This window comes from Sapajus apella, unplaced genomic scaffold (assembly GCF_009761245.1).
Source record: "Sapajus apella isolate SASKATOON/1434 unplaced genomic scaffold, GSC_monkey_1.0 scaffold49, whole genome shotgun sequence".
In the NCBI taxonomy this organism is placed as follows: Eukaryota; Metazoa; Chordata; class Mammalia; order Primates; family Cebidae; genus Sapajus; species Sapajus apella.
The window spans coordinates 9,846,857-9,867,920 of NW_022436989.1; the positions used below are offsets into that span (position 1 = coordinate 9,846,857).

General features: G+C 41.0%; 1 long non-coding RNA gene across 1 annotated transcript; it reads left to right on the forward strand.

Annotated features, from left to right (window-relative positions):
* The first annotated feature begins 629 nt into the window (after positions 1-629).
* Positions 630-20,303, forward strand: LOC116526021. The gene is made up of 3 exons (XR_004257929.1): positions 630-642; positions 2,250-2,254; positions 20,219-20,303. It is a non-coding gene; the product is annotated as an uncharacterized LOC116526021 (long non-coding RNA).
* The last annotated feature ends 761 nt before the right edge of the window (positions 20,304-21,064 follow it).

Genomic DNA, 21,064 nt, shown 5'->3' on the forward strand with positions numbered 1-21,064 from the left:
GAGACCCCATTTCTACACACATGCATGCAAACAGAGAGAGAGAGAGAGAGAGAGAGAGAGAGAGACCTAATTCATTCAAGCCCCTGATCTTTCAACTATCTCAGTACTTCTTACTCTATCCTCTGCTTTACAATGTGTAAAAGGGATCCAGGAGAGAACACGAAATGAGTTTCTCTTTCTTCCACCTAAGAAAGGATTTTCTCTTATCTTCACCTTAAAATGGTGCATTTTGAAGGATATGAAATTAAAGCATCTTTAAGGAAATCAGTAATCGTGAAGGAGGCAAAGGCTGGATTTGCTGTGCATTAAGGGATAATAAGAAGGGTCACAATATGCTGTAAGTACTAAGCTCTTTAGAGTCATTCATCACCCCTATTGTAGTTCAAAAGTAAAGCACCACTGCCTCAATTCAGCAAATTACTCATCAGAGGCCATACTAAAGTATTTGTTCAAAGAAAGATATTTGTTTTGCATCTGGGTCTGGGTCACTGAATACATTCTATAGCATGAAAATTTTTTCCTCTTTGGGACCGGTAACTCTTTGCCCTAAGGAATGTTCCTCATGGGGCACATACTCCGAGTGACAAAACTCCTTCTTATCTCAGCTAAGATCCTGTAAATAAAAGAAAGTCTTAAACAAAGGTCTCAACATGGGTCTCATGGATATCTACTGATAAACGCTGAGACTTCAAGAAGCCCCTGAAATTGTAGGCAACATTTGCCATGTATGTCCATTTGTGCATTTGCAGAGGCAGAAGAACCTTGATACCTATTAGTGGTTCTTTTATATAGAACGTTGATAGCAATAGATCCTAAAGAGATTCAAAAGAAAAAAGATTCGAGATTCTTGCAAAAGAAAGTAAGTCTTCCTTGTGGCTTTAAACTCCTGCCATAACATATTTCTCTGGTGATAACATTTGCCTTCTAACTCATACTTTATGACTGTATTAAGTGTATTTTTGCATAAATATTCAAAGGTGAGAAGGTAAATAAATTAATATGCGATCAAATATTAATAGAAGCAGCAAAGGTATCATACATGGCAGACAGGGAGCCTGCCAGTGGGCACTGCCAAGAGGGCACAATGCAGAGCTCACAAGTCCTCTCCAGAGAAGGGCCTCACACAGAGGATCAGGAGAAATATCAGCAGTTTCTTAAAGGGTATTTGAGGCTATGCAAGACACGCTCCCAGGAACTGCTGTAAATGTGTGAAGCCCATTGCCATCATAGGGGCCACTGAAAAACTCTCCCTTTGCCCTCACAAGTTTTGTGGAAAAATCAATTCACAAAAGGCAGAATAATGGGAGAAAATATATACAAATGTATTTAATTCTAGTTTTATGCGAAACGGGAACCTTCACAATGAAGATCCAGTGATACAAAGGAAACTGTCCTTTTTTTTTTTTTTGAGATGGAGTCGCGCTCTGTTGCCCAGGCTGGAGTGCAGTGGCGCGATCCCGGCTCACTGCTGCAACCTCCACCTTCCAGGTTCAAGTGATTTTCCTGCCTCAGCCTCCTCAGTAGCTGGGATTACAGGTGTGCCACCACGTCCAGCTAGTTTCTGTATTTTTAGTGGAGACGAGGTTTCACCATGTTGGTCAGGCTGGTCTCGAACCTTGTGATCCCCAATCTGGTGATCCCCCTGCCTCAATTTCCCAAAGCACTGAGATGACAGGCATGAGCCACCACACCTGGCCGAAACTGTCCATTTTTATGCTTAGGTTCAACCAAGTATGGACAGCCGTGTTGAAATATGCTTGGACAAAAAGGATATAATATATACATTTCAAAAGGTATATTATGTACATTTAAAAGGGTATAATATATAAATTAAAAAATGCATAAAGGTATACATGTTTCAGTATTATTATTATTAGCAATAGATGGAGTGGGGAACCCAGCAAGTCCTGTCTGTCTATGTTTCTCTTGGCCTTTGGGCAATCCTTTCTTCTGGGTATGGGGCAGGATCCTCTCTGGAATAAAGAGGTCTGATGACCTACAGTCAAACAAGGTAGGTCACAGAATTTCTTTTTTTCCTTTTTCTTTCTTTTTTTTTTTTTTTTTTTTTTTTTTTTTTTGAGACAGAGTCTTGCTCTGTTGCCAGGCTGGAGTGCAGTGGCACGATCTCAGCTCACTGCAACCTCTGCCTCCCCGGTTCCAGCGATTCTCCTGCCTCAGCCTCCCGAATAGCTGGGACTAGAAGTGCGCACCACCGCACCACCCAGCTACTTTTTGTATTTTCAGTAGAGATGGGGTTCCACCATGTTGGTCAGGATGGTCTCAATCTCTTGACCTTGTGATCCACCCGCCTCGGCCTCCCAAAGTGCTGGAATTACAGGCGTGAGCCACTGTGCCCAGCACATAACTTCTTTATGGCCATTTTTTTTTTTTTTTTAACACAGAAAGGCAGGAGGAAAGTTAAAGTAGTATTTTTCTCTTTTATGGCTGGCTTTGGGGAAAGCGGTTCTGGTTTCTCTGACCCAGCTTGGGGAAAGATTCTAGTTTCTGTGGCTGGTCCCAGGGCAGCACAAAGGACCAGAGACCGGAGGGCAGGCAGGAGAAGGTCAGAGAGAAACTTTTGTTTCTGAGGCTGCTGCTGAGGCGTTCACTTAGCAGTATCCTTTTCTGAGCCCCAACACTATTGAAGAAGCAGTTGTCAGCACACACACAGGAAGAGGAATCACATGCATATGCAGATGTGTAGCACGGAAGGAACACAGGGCTGAGGGATCAAACACTCCTACTGTCATAGGCAGCCTGGGAGAAGGTGTAGATCATTTCCGTTTCACACATCGCCACTTTCCTAAAGGGTATCTTGGTCAAGCATCAACTGCTTGCACTCAGCAAAGCTCCTGGGATTCATCAGTACCTGTCATCACTCTCCTTACATGGATCAACGAGTTATGTGATTCCTGTATACAAACTGGCATTATAAACCCTAACTGTACCCAAGGAACCAATATGGCGCATTACATCAACAGTGTAGCCTGAAGGATTCCCTGGATAGACACTGTTGAGTCCCAGCCTGATGGCTTTAACAGAGGCATTAACTTGTTTTGTGTCAAACAGCTGTGTTAAAGATTCCCTAAATACATAGTGACGCGGCAAGAATATATTAGTAGCTACTCACTGTGCCAATCATTTGAAGTTAATGTTATAAGAGGTTGCATGTGACAACCAGCAAAAAGTAGATTTGCTTTGTTAAGATTCACCTAAGCCCAGTTTTTGGATTGTAGTAACCCTGTCAAACTCTTTGATGCTTTGAAGTGAGTGGTCCTACTGCACAACCTTCCCAGAGTCTAACACTAAAGTAAGCAAAAGTGAAAGATCAGCGATTTGAGCCGGTTGTACAGACCTGATACTCCACACTCATAAACCATGCGTGAGTTATTAAATTCATGGGTATTACAAGGGGAGAATTAGGCCAAGTTTCAGATTTGACTCCACAAGTGTCACTAAGTTTTACCTAAGTTCATGACTAAAAGTAAAACCCCCAACCCTGGAAAACCCTGCATTTTCCCTGGAAAGCCTGGGCTGCCTTTCTGCTGATGACCATGAAGGGACTGGATGGAAAGAACGAACCTGTCACCATTCATAACCAAGGTCAGGGGTTAGGTGAGCCCACATGTGAATCGCTTCACACCTGATTAGATTTCAAAGCAGGACTCGAACTTAGTTCTTCTTTTCATTTACCTTATTGCATCTCTGTTAAAGACAGAGGAGGAGTGCCATTTGGACAATCGAGCCCTCTCTTTGTATTCCCCACAGAACATCACAAAGCACTAAGAGCTTAGAGCTGGCTTATCGAGTTAGAATAACATGTAAATATCTGGAATTTTAATAATTTGTTCTCATTAAAATAGAAAAAATACATATGTATCATACACACAAGCACACACACACACACACACACACACACAATTTGTCTATGTATTTATTTTCCACACAACATTGTCACATTATATTCACTGTTTTATTATGTGCTTTCTCCTCCTTGGCAGTAAGTTTTCAAAGTCAGCTGACTTAGAAAATAAAAGTTTTTTAAAAGCCTAATGATATGTTGCATGGCATGATCTGAAGCAGGTATCATCCATGGGAGTTCTTCTTGACCTTAGGAGAGCTAAAATCCGTAGTACCGCCAAAGGTTTAAGACTTCGAAACAAACAACATGTCTACCTGTCTACCGTGCCTGTTCTTCCTAATGCCCCGTCCAAATCCCGACCTTTGTGGCTGGAAGCTGTGATACTCCTTTGCTGCCAACTAGTGGCAAGTTTCAACTTTAGACAGACGTTTCTCCTGCTGAGCACAAAGATTCAATGTTCTAACACCACAAAGCCTGGAAGGGGCCGTATGGGTTCTTAGAGAGCAGCATTTTCAGGTTGTGAGCCATAACCCTAGAGTATTTTATGAAACCAGTTTCATTTTTTAAATGAACCCATTACAAGATAAAGGAATAGAAAAAATATCAAGCATATCCTATGAAGTGAATGAAGGTGTTAGATTATGAAACTCTACTTTCAGTTATTTTGTGCATGTGTCCCCCTGGGTCACAAGGTAACCTGGACACAGATTTTAAAAATTGAAAGCTGCTGAACCAGGGAAAGGAGCCATTAGAACAGGAGGAGTCCAAAGTTTGCCTAGAATCCTTCACACTTAAAAAGTGTAATGTATAAACTCATTAAGTCTAGAATTCCTCTAAGAGCTTCAGGGCTTGAAGTGCCTGGCTTCCATACTTGTTAAAAGAAGCAAACCTTTGACAGATTCTTTACTGCCTGCTGCTGGGTTCTTACAGGAAAAATGAAAAGTGTGGAGCCTGACTTATTTTAATCATAAACCTAGGCATGTTTCTGGAATAATGAATCTCCTGATTAAAGACTGCAAAGTTCAAAGACTCGTTTTGGCTGCAGGAAATAAAATGATTTGGAATTAAAGGTGAAGGAATTGAAGCAGGTGAAATGTGAATGGCTTAAACTGCAGCTGTAGTACAATCTTTTGCCTTCTAAGAAATCTCAATGAGAAGAGATCATCTGAGGAGACAATTTGCATTGGAACCATCATTCAGGCCTGGCAAAGCATCCATAATTTTAGGACACAATAAAAAGTTTCTGCTTCAACTTTCAGAAGTTGACAACTTTAATAAATGAGACATGATGATGTCCAGAACTAACTATACAAAAATATAGTATTAATTCCACTAACTCATTAATGTAAGCCACAAATAAAAAATGTGGTAATCAATTCGCAGGGCTTGAATTGATAGGCTTAAGGGTGTACTTTGGGAATTAATTTGAGAATTCTCAGTCCATGTCCTTTAAAATGGTCTATTTCTTGTGAATATCATTATGTATCTGTTTGACTCAAGATCTATATCCTTCACAAAGACTTCCCTTTCATTTCTTTTAACAGAAAATATTTATATTGTGAAGAATGTATTTATAAATAACATATATTTTGAACTGGAATAAGACACTAAAATGTATACCACATCAGGTTGCTCACTATTTAATGTATGATAATTTTTTTCACCTGGATCCTGACACGTAAGGACAGCATTTCACATATTATTCTCTCAGACAATATGGTCTCATACGGAGCACAAACTGCCTCCTCAACTAATATTGATCAAATAGTAAATGGAAAAATGAGAAGGAAATTAGCATTCATAACTATGTGTCAGACCCTTAACATATATTATAGCATTTGATGTCCACAGAAATCCTGAAAATCACTAACAATTATTCCTATTTTACAAATAAAGAAACTGAGCTTGGTAATAATTCACAGAGTCTGGCAGGCCTCCAGAACCTAGAGACCTTTCTACTATAACAGGGATGATGGCAAATATGTGTCATCCCTGGAAGACAATCACAATGCTCTTCCCTACTGAGACAAGATATAACATCAGAATCCTTCTCAACCTAGTGGTTTGGGCAGCTTCAACCAACTGATCCCAGTAGGTTCAGGAGTAGAAAACAAATTGCAATTCCTATCATTCAGTCTAAAGTCTCCAAGACACCTCCCAGCTCAGACAGTCTATACTTCCTACCCACACTCTTTAAAGAGTTTATTATAATGAATTATGAAAGGCAAAGTCCAGGTTAGAAAATGAAGCTCCAAGCTGTCACTTTGTCAAAAAGGTACAACTGCCAGTCAAGGCTGTCTGCGCCTCCAGCCTCCAGCCTCCCTCTCTGATTAATTTCCTTCTACCATTTCTGGCCTCTTTGCATCACTGTCTCTTTTCCAGCATGATCGTAGAGCTGCTGTGTCCAATACGGCAGTGCTATCCACATGTGGCTATTGAGCACCTGAAATGTGGCCAGCTCCATGTCAGAGGTGCTGTAAGTATAAAATACACTGTAGATTTTCAAGCTGTGGAATGAAAAAGAGAAAGAATATCTCACTAATAATTTTCTATGTTGATACATGTCGAAATTGTATTTTGAATGTTGAGTTGAATAAAATATATTGACGATTTTTTTTCTTTTGAGACAGAGGTTTGCTCTGTCTGCCAGGCTGGAGTGCAGTGGCGAGGTCTCGGCTCACTTCAACCTCCACCTCCCTGGTTCAAACGATTCTCGCTGTCTCCACCTCCAAAGTAGTCGGGATTACAGGCACCTGCCACAATACCCAGCTAATTTTTTTGTATTGTTAGTAGAGATGGGATTTTACCAGGTTGGCCAGGCTGGTCTCAAACTCCTGACCTCAGGTGATCCACCCACTTCGGCCTCGAAAAGTGCTGGGATTACATGCGTAAGCCACCGTGCTCGGCCTATTGATAAAATTAATTTCACCTGTTTCTTTTTATTTTTTTGTAAATGGCTACTAGAAAATTTAAGCATATGTATTGCATGTATTTGAGGATTGCATTCTGTTTTTATTGGACAGAGCCACATCTTAAAGGCTTCCATTTGCTATCTTTGCTTCCTCTGTCATCCTTGCTTCTGTATGGCTACCTATTCCATTTTCAAGGCTGGCTGAACCTGCATCTTTAGTTGCTGGCTCGCGGCTGCAGCCTTGAGTTGGTGATAAGAGGAGCCATTCTGTCTATCCCTACTCCCCTATAGCTTCCCTTTGCAACAACTCTCTGCTGCCCCCTGTTGCTGCCAAGCAACCCCTGAACTCTCAGCCCGATTTTAGCTCTTCCAGCGAAACACCTTCAAACTCCAGCAATCTTAATTTCTTAGGGTTCCTTTCAGAGATACTTAGCAAGAGATTGAATTTAGACTAGGAAAGTGTGAAAACAATCAAGGCTATTCCTCCTTGGACTTGGAGTGCACCTTCTTTTGCAGGGCATTCAACCAGATCAAGCAATCACATCTGCAGCTAATTGATGCTGCATCCTAAATAGAAGGTCCCTTCTGATGATAGCTTACCAATATTCACAGCCTGGGAAATGGTAGCAGAAGTTAAATGACTGAGACCATGTTTGGAAACAGCTAGAGCAAGTCAGATGGCTATTAAAGGTCCAAATATGAGATTCTGAACAGGAACTGACTCTAGGAAGGAGGGAAATGCAGAGAGACTCCCCAGGAAGGCTAGGCTACCTAGAAAGGAAAAGGAACAAACCCGGTATGTGTTTCATTGATCAAAGATCGCCACCACCAGGGGGCAGTAGAAAAACAATTGTTCAAAGATCTGAGTTCATATCTCAGTTCCACCACCTTAGTGTATACCCTTGATCCTGCCATTTAACTTTTGCATCTGAAGACTAAAGACAATAATGCTCATCTAACCCGGAGAGTGTCAATTACATAAAGCATATGAAGGGTTGGGGTTGCAGGAGGAAGGAGGGGATGACAGGGGTAGCTGTCTCTCCCCAAGTTTCCCAGATTGGGAAAAACGTGTATCTACAGGGAATGTGATATTGGCCACAAGGCACATGAAAACAGCTCTGTATATTGTGAACGTAAATCACAGTTTTGTTCCTTCAAAACAGCATAAGGATACAGTTTGTTCAGCAATAATGAATATTTTACAAAAGGAATGAAGTGACTCCCAATAGCACTGTGAGAACACTGCATTCAGTTGTGTTACTCCCATGACCACGCCCGCTCTCCAAAAGTTTAGGCACGTACATGAATTCACAGATGCAAAAGTTCTGTGGACTCTTTTGTGTCACTCACCTTCTTGCTTCTTTTTCATCATGTCAAACTTGCTCCCACTCCAGGGCCTCTGTGCCTGCTCTTCCCCCTGACTGAGATCATCTTCACCTGTCTCCCTCCCTCACTTCTCTTCTGCTCATTATGATCACCCCTTTTGCTGCATCCACAGGGAGACCTTCTTAGGTTACACTTATCTCATAAGACAACTGTGCACCACGCATGACTCAAATTTACAAAAAGGCGATCTGACAGAAACAAATTGAGCCTGCTAAAACCGTAGTCTTAAGCGTCCCTTACAGCAATGGGCATCCTTGAGCAAGTCATGTGCTCACATCGTCCACAGTGGGGCTGGAAGAGATCCATGTCACACGCTGCAGGAACTGTCCTGATTTAAATGCCTCCTGCTACACAAGAACTAATAATTTTTGCAATAAATCTACAGGCATTTTTTTTTTGAGGTGGAGTCTTGCTCTGTTGCCCAGGCCGGAATGCAGTGGCACAATTTTGGCTTACTGTAACCTCCGCCTTCCAGGTTCAAGCAATTCTCTGCCTCAGCCTCTTGAATAGCTGGGATTACAGGTACCTGCCACCATGCCTGGCTAATTTTTGCATTTTTAGTAGAGATGGGGTTTCACCATCTTGGCCAGGCTGGTCTTGAACTCCTGACCTTGAGGTCCACCTGCCTTGGCCTCCCAAAGTGCTGGGATTACAGGTGTGAGCCACCATGCCTGGCCATGCATTTTTATAGACTCTCCACAACCAGCACGCTGATGACAAGACTCACGGACTCAGAGAGGCCCAAAGCATAGCAGCTCTTTATAAATAAATCAACTTAGAGTTTATTTACAGTGCCTTCTCGTTCAGATACAACTTACTAATCTGGCATCATTTTTGCCATAAGCAAGCTTGCTTAATAATATAATTGGCATGTTTACCCTTATCAGACTACCAGAGAAACAGATCTAGACTGAAGCTCAGATTCTTATGAAGGGAGATATTTTACTAGCCCACAACATCTAAAATCACCGTATGTTCTGTTACTCTAGAATTTTCAAACCTCGTGTCCAATCCACAGCATACATCACTGTTTGTCGACCGATGTGTTTGTTACCTGGCTCCCCAACCATCAGTGTTATTATAGCAGATAAGTTATCTGATATATTCCCTGCAGTACTCAGGGTCTAGAAGAATGTCTGGGACAAAGTAGACACTCAATAAATATGTGTTAAATGAATGACATCCAATATCTATGGTTTTGGACGAACACAAGAAACCCAGGCCAGTAATGAGTAATGGTGGCTTAACTGGCAAGTATTATGCAGACATGCAAGTGGGCAGGCAGTCTATCAGTATGTCCAGAGTCATACCTTTGGGAGCTGGTCCCAAGAGCACTTGGGTTCAGATTTGTAAAAGGTCTACGGTCTCTGTCCGGGATTTTGTTATGGAGCAGTCAGTAGTGACCTAGTTTAGGATTTTAAAAAGTAACTCAAAAACAAGAGCAACAAACAGAGAACAACTTAAATCTAGCTAATGGGACAAGAGAATACCGATGTCTGAGTGGGCTGACCACCAGCACAGTTTCACTATGCTGCCATGTGACCTCTACAAGAGGCCTCAGCACAAGAGTTGATCAAATTACCATGCTTTCCACCAGCAGCATTTCCCAAAGACTCTGGGAGATATTAATAGACAGTACTCAGGAGAAGGTTTTTGCTTGGCAAATCTCTGGCTACATACCTTTTTAATTAAGAGAGTTCTCTGGGAATTCACTTTGTCAATCCCAAAGAGAGAACACAAAGCATAGCATTTTCCAAACATGTTTAGATCTCCTTCCTTCACTGAGCATCTCCCTCTGTGAAGTCCTTTTGTACTTTGGAGAAATTTACATAAATTTGTTTTATACTATTTGGTAGAGAATCATGTATTACATGTAGTATGACCTAAACTGCCCAAATGAGTAAAGAACTAGGCTGAAAGCAAAATTCATATATCTCATGTGATTTGAGGTATAGAATTTATAATATATAAGATTTTTAAATATATATGTATACAGCTAGTGCTCGACTTACAACCACGGTTGGGACCACGGACTGGTTGTAACATGATTTGGTCGTAAGTTGAGTAGGCTATATGTACAGTTGAAATGGTGCACGTGGAGATGGTAGTGCTGCTGGAAGCTGGTCCGCACTGTCGTACGCCCAGCTGGGCAACATTTGCACTGCCAGACGCGGAGCAGTCGTGGCTAGCGATTGTGGTCGTAAAGTAGAATGGTCGTAAGTTGCATAGGTGGTAAGTCGATCAATACCTGTATCTAAAAATATAGTTAACTATATATACACTATGTATATAGTTAACAATTTAAAAACAACTGTCCCTATTCAATAAGAGCTCTATTTATCCTGTTCTTATCCTCTGCCCAGGGATGAGCTCCTGTATGTATTATAATCTTAAGAACCAAATATTCACGAATCAATAGTACTTACACAACTACAGTAATTTCAAACAATTAACAGCTAGCTTAATACCTACCTCTGATAATAGGCAATCTAAGGAAACAGCAATTCTATGTTTAATCAGTTACCCAATGGAACATTCTTTGCCTCAAATGAACCAAAAACAAAAAGAGAAGGAAAACACATTTGGAAATCAACCTGCCAGCCCACTTTGTAATGTTGACTTCCCCCAGTGGTTTGATGAGCATTTCGGTATTTAACGGCTGCTCTGTCCTATATGTCCACAGTCTGTAAGGCGGCTGTCCCCCCCCTTGTCCCAAACACCCTGAGGGAGAAAACTGGCCTTTTGTTTTGACTCTTTCTGAAACATGGGGAACTGCAAAATCTTTCTAAAGCAGAATAATGTGCTACCATGCAGAAAGTCGCGTGCAAAGGAGTCTAAATCATCCCAGAATAAAACTCTCTTATTATTGTCAGATGCTCCCATCCAACAGCCAAATCAGGCCAAACGTCATTTTTTCAAAAGCAAAGAGAAATAACCCCTAGTCACTTTTGACTGTTGTACTGAGGTAATAGCAAGTCAAGAAATCTCACATTTTTGTCCAAATATGTAAACAAGGGTTGTGTCCAACATTACCATTCATCTCTGTGAAATACTGACGTGCTCACACTTCCTATAGTTCTTCACACTTCATGACAAGCAATTTATTATACATGAAAGAATTTTAAATGTGCACTTCTAGAATAATCATCAATTTTTTGCAATGAATGACCAAGGAAACATCTTAATTCTAGCTCTCATCTTAATACTAGGTTGGTGCAAAAGTAACTGTTTTTTGTCATTACTTTGGCAAAAACCTTGATTACTTTTGTGCCAATCCGATACATTTCACTGCCTGGCTTCTGGCTACAGAACCTTACATATCCAACATAATGTATGAATACTACTCCTTCCTTATCTTTTACCCTTGGGACAAAAAGGAAGTAACGATCGGGCAAGGAGAGAGGGGTGCTTCAAAGCCTGATATGTACTGCAGCTTTTGGTAGTCAGCTAACATTTTAAGCACAGTATGAATCATAAAATATTTTGAACCCTATCTGTCTCTAAGATTTTAGATGTTCTTTCGTCGATTCATTTACAGGAAGCAGAGAACACAGTTGAAGTCATTCTAAAATCCAAGCTGCTTTGCTTCCCTGTTCCTATATTGATGTTTCATTCCCAAATTTGTAACCATAAAGACTTCCATGTCCAAAAGCAACATCTTTAATGACTAAGAGAACACAATTATACATACATGGGGATATGCGTTGGCTGTGTCCTCAACCAAGTCTCATCTTGAATTATAATTCCCATAATCCCCGTGTGTCATGGGATGGACCCAGTATAAGGTGGTTGAATCATGGAGGCAATGGCCCCCATGCTGCTATTCTCATGATGGTGAGTAAGTTCTCATGAAATCTGATGGTTTTTTAGGGGGTTTCCACCTTGGCTCAGCTCTCATTCTTCTCCTTTCTGCCACCCTGTGACGAAATGTTTGCTTCCCCTTCCACCATAATTGTAAGTTTCCTGAGGCCTCCCTAGCCCTGCAGAACTGTGAGTCAATTAAACCTCTTTTCTTTATAAATTATCCAATCTCAGGTAGTTCTTTACAAGCAGCATGAGAACAGACTAATATACATGGCAACCCATAGGAGAAACATGAAACACGTGGAATTTGTTTGCTGCCAAATCAATGAGGAGCACTGCATTTTCCCTGAGAAATCCTCCATGGCTTAGTTGTTGCCTGGTTACCCTGCTTTTAGTGTAAGCTGTCCCTTTTCCGATTTGGTAATTCCTCACAACCAAATTACCAGGTTATTACATCCAAACCTACCTATATTTAGTAGTGTATCATGTCAAAGTAGATGGAAAGTACTGAGAAACACTTTCATTGGTAGGTTGGCACCTTTCCAAGGCTTTGGTAGTCAGCTAGACGCAGTATATAAAGAGGATAAGTGAGTCTTGGGTGCACCTGTGACTTGGAAAAATGCCCCTACGTTCTGTCCGATGTGTTTCAGCTAGGGTTCTTTGTGACAGCTGCCAGGTTCTCAGACCATTGTAATGTTCATATTCTGTGTGTTCTTTGTAAAGACCATTTGGTGGCAAATTAAGTGAAACCAATTTGAAGTACCTTGAGCAACAAAGTTTTTATTATGAGAAAAAAAGGTATTGAGCAATAAAGGTTTTATTATGAGAAAAGAGGGATATTCCATGGAACCACAAAGAATGGATTCTGCTGATCCTCAGGAAGGTACAAGCATCAGAAATAGCAAAACTTTCCAGAGGATTTTTTAAAATCAATGTTTCTCTGTCTTTTGCTTCCAGTCCCCAGGGTAGGACATGGCCATGCTATGTCTTTAAAGGAACTGGCATGCTGGCTGTCAGTCTGAATTGCAAATTTCCGAGAAAGAATCTGGCCAGGTGAGATGGCTCAAGCCTGTAATCCCAGGACTTTGGGAGGCCAAGACAAGCAGATCACCTGAGGTCAGGAGTTTGAGACCAGCCTGACCAATATGGAAACCCCGTCCCTACTAAAAATCCAAAAAAATTAGCTGGACATGATGGTTCATGCCTGTAATCCCAGCTCCTTGGGAGGCTGAGGCAGGAGAATCACTTGAACCTGGGAGGTGGAGGTTGCGGCGCGCCGAGATGAAGCCATTGCACTCCAGCCTGGGCAACAAGAGTGAAACTCTGTCTCCAAGAAAGAAAGAAAGAAAGAGAGAGAGAGAGAGAGAAAGAGAGAAAGAAAGGAAGGAAAGGAAGGAAAGAAAGAAAGAAAAAGAAAGAAGAAAAAAAGAAAGAAAAGAGAAAAAAGGAAGGGAGGGAGGGAGGGAGGAAGGAAGGAAGGAAGGAAGGAAGGAAGGAAGGAAGGAAGGATCATCTAAGTGGAGCAGCCTTGGTCATTTGTCCACCCTGGGCCCATTTCAGGGAGATCAGGTCAGGAGAAACAGAAACAGCTACCAAAGCTGCCCTGACAAATAAAAGGATGAGCTGATTTATGAGTTTCTTACAGTATGTAGGTGTACAAGCATGGACAAGATGACCACTGGTGGACTGGTCTCCTGCAATGCTTACATTGTCTGGTTCTATGATTAGACCAGACATTTCCATAAGAATATGTTGCCATCATCTGAAATCCAACGTATCTAGACCAAATGGCATTGTTATACAATTTTCTGCCTTTCCCATTAATGAGACCAACATCTCTGAGTCACACCTACTTTAGTTCTTGTTAAGTCTCTTGTTCATCGATAAAAATTCTTCATGCTGTTAATAATGGCATACTGCTTTAGCCACATTTCCCTAAAACCCTTAGAATAAATCCTTTTGCCACCTACTTCTAGTTTAAATAGACAACCATCAGGAGATCTTTTGCAGCCCTCACTGACTTTGGTCTTGTTAAAGGATTCCTTGTGATTTGGGGCTAGACAAAGTAAAAATGCTTGAGGGTCACTTGAGGCCAGGAGTGTGAGACCAGCTTTGGTAACACAGCAAGACCCCCATCTCTGTTTTCCTTCAAAAAGAATCTGTAGTATTAGTCTATATTGTCATAAGATGCCAAAAATGTATGAGAGTCACAGTAGCAGAGGAATTATCTGAATGGGGAGGGGAAGGAGAAGAACACTGTAATGTGAAACAGAGACCTAATACACACAGACCTTAGGAAAATCGTCTCTTACCCTGAGCGTAAGCACTCGCAAGTACCTCCTCCCAGGATGCCTCTGAGCAGTCTAAGCTTGATCATGCTTTCCAAGTTACATAAGCACAACTAGGAATCTGCTTTCTCTCCCATGCTTTGAAATGTCAAGGAGGCCACGTTAACAAAATAGAAGCTGTGGCTGGAACAACCTGTCACTTCTCCAACTAACACAATGAATAATTTTTGTATTTACCATTACTTCATCTTCTGTCACTTATCATTTTTTTTAGCTGGGGTCAAGTCTGGTTTCTTAACATAGAAAAACTCTAAGTAATGGGGTCCCCAAAAGATAAACATTTATTTTTCTTTCCCTTAAAAAAAAAATCCTGATTAGGCATCCAGAACTGCTGTGGCAGCCCTGGAAGTGACCAGGAGCTGTGTCCTCCCTTCCGTTCTAAACCACCATCCTCTCACATTTGCCATCTTTGGGGCCCTTTGTGGTCCAGGAGAGCAGGCAGATCTCCAGCTATCATATAGCCCTTCCCAGCCAGGAGGAAGGCAATGAAAAGAGGGAGCCCATTCTTTTCTGGAAGTCCATATATATTTCTTATATCTCCCTGGACAGAACTCAGCCATGTGCCACATCCAGTTGCAAGGTGTGTAAAAACCACGATGCTTCAGAGGTAGCTGGAACTGTGCCCAGTGGAAAATTAGGTTTCCGTTCCTGTGAAGGAAGGGGATGATGGATGGAGGGGTACACAATTAGCTATCACCACCATACCAACCTTTCCCAGAACATTTTCTCTTCTCATCTGGACTTATGCCATGGACTGATAACTGCGCCCCCTCTGCTGCCACTTCTAATCTATCATGAACACAAGTTAATCATCCTAAACCACTCTTCCACTTCCAGAGGAAAGATCAGATCAGGCAGTTCAGACCCACACTTTCTCATGTCCTAAATTCACTTCTTTCCCTAGAAGTAATCTCCAAAAACTACCCTCTGCAAAACCTTCCGAAGGCTTATTTCTCCAAGGACCTTAACCTCCACAAGATGCATCTCCAGGTTTTTTGCCTCACGTCAACCCAGCACTCCACTCAACATCCTCTGGATGCAACGAGGCATTTCGTACCTCTGAAATCTTTTGTTCTTTACCGCCCACCTGCAATTCTCCTTCCCCCGCGGCCTCTTTCTCTCTCCACCTCCTCAATCTCTCCTCTCTCATGCACATACTCCTTTTTCATTGTTGGCATCCCACAGAAACCAAATAAAGTCCCATCTTCTCATTAATGCACAGCGTAGAATTCATTTCCCCAGATAGATGTAATGTACCTGAATTGTAGCCCTTATTATCTCTGATTTTTACTTAATGCTCATTATTATTGAACTCGGTCTTATCACTTGTCTAACACAGTCACCTGTCATGTTGGGCTTGTTGTTTAGCCTTTCTTTTCCTCGGGGTTATTAGGGAGTTTAAATGATGTACTGAAATCTACCAGGATGCGTTTTACATTCCTACATTCCTTCGGAATGTTTCTCCTGCACCCGTCCAGGGCAGGGACTCCATCTTGCTCACATGCACCAGCTCCCAGGGCAACGCCTGCCTCATACAGTAAATATCCAATGAACAAATCTGGCCTGAGACTTACTTTGTATAACCTTACACTTCATTGAAGAGGTTATTCTATTCTCCCACCTATGGTGTGAGCCATGAAAAGCTGGTGTTATCCTTTACTAATAGGGAGTGGCCAAACTTTTACTGTTTAACTTGTAACCCAACCATATTTCAGTATCTCTCATGCCAAAACAGAAAGTGAAGTTTCACATGGAGCACATAGTTTTCACAGGTAGAAAATCATCCAAGTGCATTCCTATACCTTGCATTGCATGCATATCTCCATTGCAATGCTTTGTCTAGAAATTACTCTTGGGACTAGAAGAGCAGATATCATAGCTAATTGTATGGCAGAGAGATTTTAACACCGATGCTTTTGGAAATGTCAAAGCATAAACCAAGACAAAGGGAACTAGAGGGAAGTTTCCTTTGGATGAATCTAACAGCTAAACATTCATTTGGAATGGAGTCTATCTTTCATGGACAATGATGCTTTCCTAATTTGTGCTTATGCAGCCACTTAGAGGGTATGAGACTGACCAGGCAATTCAAATCCATACTTTCTAAACTCACCTCACTCAGCTCCTGAAAAGCAATATCTACGATGGATCCCTTGGCACTTTCTATATGAGTACAGACTATTTGTCTTCACCACATTTCTTTGGGAGAAATCACATTCTTTTAGCTTAAATTACCTGACTAACAACAATTGAACTTGGCATGTCTTTTCCTGAGTGAGTGGAAAAACGCTTCTCAAGTGTTCTGGAGATATGGTCCTGGTTTTCAAAAAACCCGATGTTTATTGGGTGTCTTTGTTTTAAAAAATTGACGTACATTGCAGGACTCAAAACATTTTCTGAAATCAACTGCAATATAAAACTAATCTTCTAAATATTGGTTCTTTCATGACCTCCTTTAAAAAAACACATGCTGAAGCATTTGGATGAACTGGCTTTAGAAATATTAATAGAGGAAGTCAAAATTACAGACCCAACTGACTTTTCTATCAGCTAGAGCAGGAATATAAAAACACAATACTACGCATGTGTTGGGAATAAATGCTATCATTAGTAATAAGCTAATATTTATGTAATATTTCCAAGGGTCCAGATATAAGTAATACCATATGCCCATTTACAAGTTAGGACACGAAAATATTTTAAGTGACTTCCTTGAAATTATGCAGCTCACATGTGGCACAGCTGGGATGGCACCTGGCTGTCTGGCCTCAGACTGTGTCCTTAACCATGCATCCTGTAATAAAGAAAGTGATTTTCCAGATGTCAACAAAGAACACAATCCATTTTCAGGAATCAAGTATCATCTTCAGATACAATGGAACTCTCAGAAACACACCTGGCCCGTCATTCCATTTTACCTATAAGGAAACAAAAGAAATAAAGAAAAGCTATAGAAAAAACTGTAATGGGAATTTGGAAGATAAGTAATGATGCTTTCCCCGTTTTCCCAAACCCATGTGAACGGTGTAACAGCAATGTTATATAATGCTTTATAAATGGGCAATCTCTAGAAACCAATACTGCTGCTCTCACCAGTATAATATTAAGTCTGGAAACTGGAACCAGCCCACAGACAAGCTAATCAGGCTGTAATCTAGTTTTTGGGTTTAGTAAGAGTTTTCAGGAAGTTGTTGGCTATATTTTTCATTGGGTGTTCTTTAACAATGTTGATGTTCCTTTATTTGTTTTATAAAGAACGACAAAGAAGTGGTCATCTGAGGCAATATTTTTTTGTAAACCTGAAGGGGAAAAAATTGGAGTAAAACACACACTATTTTTCTTTTCTTTTTTTTGGAGACAGAGTCTTGCTCTGTCACCCAGGCTAGAGTGCAGTGGCGAGATCTCAGCTCACTGCAACCTCCGCCTCCTGGGTTCAAGCAATTCTTCTGCCTCAGCCTCCCCAGAAGCTGAGACTACAGGCACCTGCCACCACTCCTGGCTAATTTTTTGCATTTTAGTAGAGATGGGCTTTTACTGTGTTGCCCAGATTGGTTTTAAATTCCCGAGCTCAGGCAATCCACCCACCCCGGCCTGCCAGAGTGCTAGGATTTCAGGTGGGAGCCACCGCACCCAGCCAACCCATACATATAGTTAAAAAAAAAAAACCAAAACCCACAACTATATGTGTATTAGATGTCTGTGAAGATATCTACACCAACATGAAATTAGATATAATTATAAGCACATAATGACAAAGTATAAATCTGAGTAATGGATATTAAGAATAAAATTTGAAAGTAGAGTTTTCACTGAATTTTCACATTTAAAGTATACTTGGTGATCACACTCCCAAGTGTAGTTATTCTATTTCTCTTCTCTTTGGTCTTTTAAAAAACAAAGGCTTAACATTAAGCTAGCTGTTTTTATTAATGTTAAAATCACCCATCAAGTGTTGATCTTAACCTAAGGCTAGACACCAACAATATCATCTTCTAAAGGTTCCATCTGTGGCAAGTGCCACAGAGATTAAAATATATATATATATGTAAGTTTCAGTTTGATGAGCCTTTGGAGATGGCTGATAAAAGAAACTGTTCTAACAGCTTGACTCTCTAGATGATTTGGGAAACGTCACAGAAAATAACAGAGAACTTTGGAATGGTGTAACGAATGATCTCTGTCCGATTAGAGCTCATATTTTTATCAATTTCAAAGGATTTGCTGAGAGTACTCCCAGTGCGCTACTCATTCTAAATAATAGATCCCGTCAATTCACATCTTATTAGGCAAAATTAAAGCTTCTGGAAAAGTTGAAAGTATTTCTTTTTGAAAAGTCTTTAGTTTCTAATTTATAAGGAAGATTTGAAGAGGCCTATCTCAGATATGTATCATTCTGTAATTTATAACACAGAACGTTAACATCTGAATAGCTGATGTAGGCAGCAGAGCTCTCTGGGTCAGAGCTCTGAAATCAGATTTGGTTAAACTTTTGGCTTTACCACATTAGTGGCTTTGACGTTCATTTCCTCTGAGTTCACTTTTGTTATCTGTTCAATAGGTACTTCACAGAGTTGTCCTAAGTTTGAATTGGGATGTGTAGACGGATTATTTATTATAGCATGAGATATATGGTGAAGATCTCAATTATGTCAAACTTTATTTATTCAATATATTGAAATTCTTTACTCTCTCTCTCCCAATAGAATAAAGGTGGCTTACTCAGTAAGAACAGGGACGTTAATTTTGTTCACTGCTATGCCTAAAGCAATACCTGGTCTATTATAGATTCTAAATAAACATTTGTTGATTGACTGACTGGTACTTTATTATGATTTAAAATGGAAAATCCTCTTCCTCTATGTCATTTATTATAAAAATAACAGGACCACCACTACTGATTCTATGGACATTAAAATAATAATGAAGAAATATTATAAACAACTCTATACCTGCAAGTTTGATGACTTAAATAAAATAGCTCAATTTCTTGAAAAATACAATCTACCAAGATTAACACAAACAAAAATAATGTGAATCCACCTATAGTAGTTAAATAAATCGAATCAATAATCATGTTTTAAACATCCTTTTTTTTGTATAGCGGCACTTTTATTTTTCCTTACACAATGATGTGTTGCTGGGGCCTAATGTTCTCACACAATAGTAGGAAACAAAAATTTGTTCTCATCTCTCTAAAGAATTGAGAATTGCTGGGTGCGGTGGCTCACGTTTGTAATCCTAGGACTTTGGGAAGCTGAGGCAGGTGGATCACGAGGTCAGGAGTTCAAGACCAGCCTGGGCAAGATAGTGATACCTCATCTCTATTAAAAATACAAAAATTAGCTGGCTGTGGCGGTGGGCACCTGTAATCCCAGCTACTTGGGAGGCTGAGGCAGGAGAATCACTTGAACCTGGGAGGTAGAGGTTCCAGTGAGCCAAGATTGCACCACTGCACCCCAGCCTGGGTGACAGAGCGAGACTCCATCTCAAAAAAAAAAAAAAAAAGAATCTAGTATTGTGTACAAAAAAACCTTACATAAATTAAAAGGATCAATACACTTACAGGTGTAAATGCAAACTGCTTCCAACTCAAGGCAAGTAACAGCCCATGGTGTTCTGGCAGGAAAACATCAGCTAAGAAAAGAAACTGGGTCCTATGGCTTGGATTTTCCCTGACAGACTGGCAGGACAGAAACCACTGGTTCAGGAGCCCTTGCCAGCCTCTAGAGAATCCCAGAGCACTCAGCCCTGACACACTAATACCCTGCCCAGATTGGAGGCTGCTGGCCACACAGACCCACCAAGCCACAGACTTGTCTTCTATATGCACATTCTTACCTCAGCCACGAAGTGACCAACCCACACATACTAAGAGCTGAAATCAAAGATATGTACAAATACCAAAAGGAACAGCTAACTTGAATACAAGGTCAAAATCAGCAACACATTCTACAATCCAGTGCTGATATCAGATACAAGCTTCAAGGACAATTTATTTTCAAAGGCTTATTCCTATTTTGTAAGGCTAGCATGAAGTATATGCATTTGCCAGGGGCAAATTTATACTTCTGAATTAACCCACGCAGCAAATGCTACGCAACTGCTCACCGTCCATTTAGAAGCATTTGCGGTGGATGATGGAGGAGCCTGACTTGTTGTACTCCTGCTCGCTAATCCACATCTGCTGGAAGGTGGACAGTGAGGCCAGGATGGAGCCTCCGATCCACACAGAGCACTTGCGCTCTCGGGGGTGTGATGATCTTGATCTTCACGGCACTGGGTGTCAGGGAGGTGACTTCCTCTGCATACAGTTCTACTTCTTGTTGTTTTGCCTATTTGGTACATCATAATATTTGAGGTCATCTTATGGTAGAATTATATCCATGTTACAAGATTTGGTACTGAATTTTAGTATTTTTTTTTCCAGACGGGATCTCACTCTGTTGCCCAAGGCTGGAGTGCAGTGGTGCAATCGCAGCTCGTTGCAGCCTCAGCCTCCTGTCTTGAGCAATCTTCACACCTCAACCCCCCAAGTAGCTGGAACCATAGGCACAGACCACCATGTCTGGCTAATTAAAAAAAAAAATGTAGAGATGGGTCTCACTACATTGTCCAGGCTGGTCTTGAACTCCTGGCTCAAGTAATCCTCCTGCCTTGGCTTCCCAAAGTGCTAGGATTTCAGGTGTGAGCCACTGTGCTCAGCTTATGTTAGCATCTGAAATAATAGGCTTATGGTTGTATTATCTTTCCTTT